Raw genomic sequence first — 4140 nt, 5'->3', positions numbered from 1 at the left:
AGCCAGCTGTAGGTGGGGGTGGAGGGGTGGAGGCTGGGCAGCCGGGATGATTGGAGGGCTGCGAGGCGGCCAGCTATTTGCCCAGCTGCGGCAGGGGTGTGGGGGATAGAAAGAAAGTCTGCTGTTCAGATAAATCAAACCCACTCTCTTCATGACACAAAATCCAACTAGAATGCAGTTTTCTACATTTAAACACATCTTTGTGCTTGCCTACAAAACGCACGATGTTGTGAGGGTAGCCACCAAACCTGCCCCAGGGACTCCTTTTACATGTCCCAAAGGAAAAGCAAAAATATGGATGTCAAACTTGGTCTCCCACTGCAAAAGCAAAGTCTTCCCACTGCCCTTGTAAAAAAGCAGACTGGCTTTGAAGCATATTGAAGGATAGTTTGCAACACTTTGAGACCAGAATCCAGTACTGTAGCATGAAAACTGCTTTTGTTGAATGAATTTTAGAAGAACATAAGTAATTCAAGAAATATTGCTGCGGCTAGAAACACCACAGAAGACAGTAGATTTACAGCATCTGGTTAGAGCCCGTTTTGTTGAACTGGGATATATGCACCAAATATCTTGTTCCTCTCTATATGGCTTGAAACGTAAAAATGCTGAAGATCGGAATTAGAACAGTCTTCTCTCCGCTGCAGCTGCACGAGGCCCAACAAACCTTGGCAGTCCCAGCAGGATGAACTCTGCCCAGCAGGGGCACCCGGGAGCGGGGCGCTTCGGAGCTCTCCAAGCTGTGCTGCTGCGGCCATCTCCAGTACTGCTGCGGCCATCTCCAGTCAAGTAGTCTCTTCCTCTCCTCACTGCAGGTCCATCCTGGTTCAGGCTCCTTTGTTCCCTTCCTAAATAGGGCATTCGCAGAGATGCGACTGGCTCAGCCCTGGCCAGAGGGGAGGGGAGTCCGACCTGGCCGGAGGCCACTCCAACCAGCTTTAGAACCTGGGAAGCTTCTTGCAGCTACTTACAGAGGCTACCTCTGCAGCCCCTCCAGTACTACCAAAACCCCATCACGTAAATCCAGCACAGCAGGATACCCCCAGGGAAAAGCTGAGTGTGAGGCTAGCCTGGCATTGGTGTTCTGATTCGATCGCTTTCTGGTACACTCCTGCCAGATGAACCATGATGCACTGTACTGGGCTGATCTACGAATTTATGTCACTCCTGGAGCTGGAATCACCGTCTGGGGTATCACCATATGTAAATAACTCCCAAGTGGCTTTTTTAATTATTAATAAAAGACAGTTCAGCAGGTCAAAGAAAAAAAAACAAAAACAACACAACCAAAACCAAAACCAACCACTCCCCCAAAAAAAACACAAATAAAAAAAGCAAAACTTGACAACTACTGTCAACTACTTTCTAAATGTGGCCGTAGAACTGAAGACTATGCAGGCCATATAGATGTGGCCGTAACAGGGGCATGGGCTCAAATTTAAACAGGAAAATTGGAACTTTGTATTTCCAAGAAGACAGAACAAGCTTAACAAAAGTAGTTTAATTTCAAATTTGCATTCCTGTAAGCATATTCATTCCCTATAATAATAGCTCTTCCTATAGCATCTATAAAATATTTTATGGATATTTTATATATATACATTGTTTGTATTTGTATGTACACACGTTTCAAGAGCTTTTGCACTGTGCAGAATTAACACAGAGCCATCCAGGACATGTTGTCATATTCACAGAGCAAGACAAACAATTCTTGGCATTAAATACACAAACCTGATCAGATTGAAGCCAACAGCAAAGTTCCAAATTAAATCATTGGGGTCAGAATTTGATTCAAAATAAGGACTTTGAATTAGGAAACAGGAAGAACTAGAAAGTAATGACAGAATGGACTAATCCTTCCTCTCCCAACAATATAGAAACACAACACCACAAAGATTGTTCACACTTTTCCACAATAAATATTTTAATGGTGTCATCTTTTTCTGCATCTTTTTTCACTACCCACTACGATTTCTAGAACTCTTTGAATTTATTCACTGTACAATTAAGAAGGAAAAAACCAACCGTCTTATTATGTCACAGTAGAGCACCATCACTACATCTGACATGGATTTACTCCCCAAACAGAAGTGTAACCATGAAAATTACTTCTGTAGTTTAAGTTTCTCTCCAAGAGCCATAACATACATTGCAATCATCATATGTAACTACTTTATCTAATATACTACTTAACTAATATATAGCATAAAACAATCCAGTGAGTGTACCATAAGGTTTCTAGAGTGCAAAAATCCACTTTCAATACATCTCACTGAAAACTGGAAAATGAGCAGTTATTTATTAATCCATGTAACTGCAGCATCTCCAAAACTTTCTTTGGTACCATTTCTAACTCTGAGGCACCAGCTCCTCTGGGGTTACCTCTTCAGAAGTGGATTCTCCTTTTACGAAAATGCCAGAAACAAGATCACAGTAAGTCACATTTAGTATTAACCAGATCCCTCTTTGCTTTCTACCTCTCTTCATTTTTATTCTTGACCTTATTATAGTACAGATTTGTTACAAATGCTAAAAGTTCAAATCCCTCAGGAACTGTATCAATCGGTTCAAAATGTCATCCTCATTCTTTAAATTAATAGTAGAAACTCTACTGACATCCACAGGGCTGCAAAGTCACTCATGTGCACTTCCTGGTTCTTTTGGAGCTATCACCTGGCTGTGATAACAATGCATCCCTGGTAACACCAGTAAATTTATGGATCATTACAAAGACAGATAGGAGCTGCACTGCTGTGGTTCATTTGACTTTCTAAAACTTAATCCTGGAAACAGGAGCACACAGCAGCTACACTGCTAAAGGCCTTCAAACCTAGAACTGTCGCTGGCCCCCAGCCAAGAGGCAGAGAGTACACTGGCTGCTGAAATAAAATAGCTTGCCTCTGTCCCGCTTAGATCAAGAATACTGTGGGGTAGGTAGGTGAGTATGTCCCCCTACATAGTCTTTGGTTCAGAGGTCTTGTGGACACTGAAACATAGTTTTATATGTTTTTTCAGTCATGCATACTCGAAACTACAAGACGACCATGTTGTCACCCAGCAGAGCGACGTTTTCGTAGGTTCAGCCAAAAGGTGTATTTGTGTTACACAGCAGCATCAGAGAGGTGCTCCTTAGAATTATATCATGCTTGGATTAATCTAATGAAGTATCTCATCCAACAGTGCTCTGACTTGCATACCCCACGAACTTTCACAGTACATTCTTTCCATAAAGAATTTTATCACAAATTCTTTCTTGCCATGAAACGGCTGACTACATTAGAAGGAATAAACTGAAACTACTTTATTTATTTTATTTTCCTATGGAAGGCTCCTTTAAGACTTTCCCTTACAATGTCAAAATAGCATGAACATATTTTCATAGAGTTATGCAGAAATTCATGCTCAGGACATTTTAAATTTAAAAAAAAAATCCTAATTAATTTATGAAACTTGCACAGACTGAAACAAAATACTGCAGAAGTTCAAATGACAAACTGATTAAAAGCTGCTCTGCTGTTGACTCTGGCGTATCTCACAGATACAGTCTCGCAGCTACGGGCCGAAAAGCTGTGGAGTTTTACATAACTAGAGGTGCTAACTTTGCAAAAGCATATCCATGTGCTTGCCCATATAACAATCCTTACTGCATAGAAGTTAAACACGAACAAAAGTGCTTGCAGAACCAGGGCCTTAGTGAACCATTGCAATCCTTCAACAGTGCTCTGCACAGCGCGTGCTGCTTTTGCCTTGGAAGTCAGGACTTTCCAGCCAACTGTAACAAACACAACTTTTGACGTGCACAAGAAAAAAAAACCCACAACATGGTTTGTACAGCTTGTGCAACTCTGATGGGATTTGAGAAGATGTACTAGTATTTATAAAAGGATTCATCGAGTGCCAGCAAGAATCTTTCTTATGTCAAGATAAATAAAGTAATTAGCATTTTAGTGGTTCTGAGAATAAAAATCCATGTTACCACAAAAAAAAGGTGCCATCTATGTGCTAATCTACATAAGATGATCATAAACACGTAAGAAAGAAAAATAATCTTTATAAAGCTCTACAGTAATTTAGGCTATTTCTATAATGTTACAACAGAATCATTTCTGAAGAGAGTAAATTACGATCAACACTTTTTAA

The sequence above is a fragment of the Tauraco erythrolophus genome, chromosome 5 (genome assembly GCF_009769465.1).
Source record: "Tauraco erythrolophus isolate bTauEry1 chromosome 5, bTauEry1.pri, whole genome shotgun sequence".
NCBI classification, from domain to species: Eukaryota; Metazoa; Chordata; class Aves; order Musophagiformes; family Musophagidae; genus Tauraco; species Tauraco erythrolophus.
The sequence above is the reverse complement of the archived record's forward strand: the minus strand, read 5'-3'. Positions refer to the sequence as shown.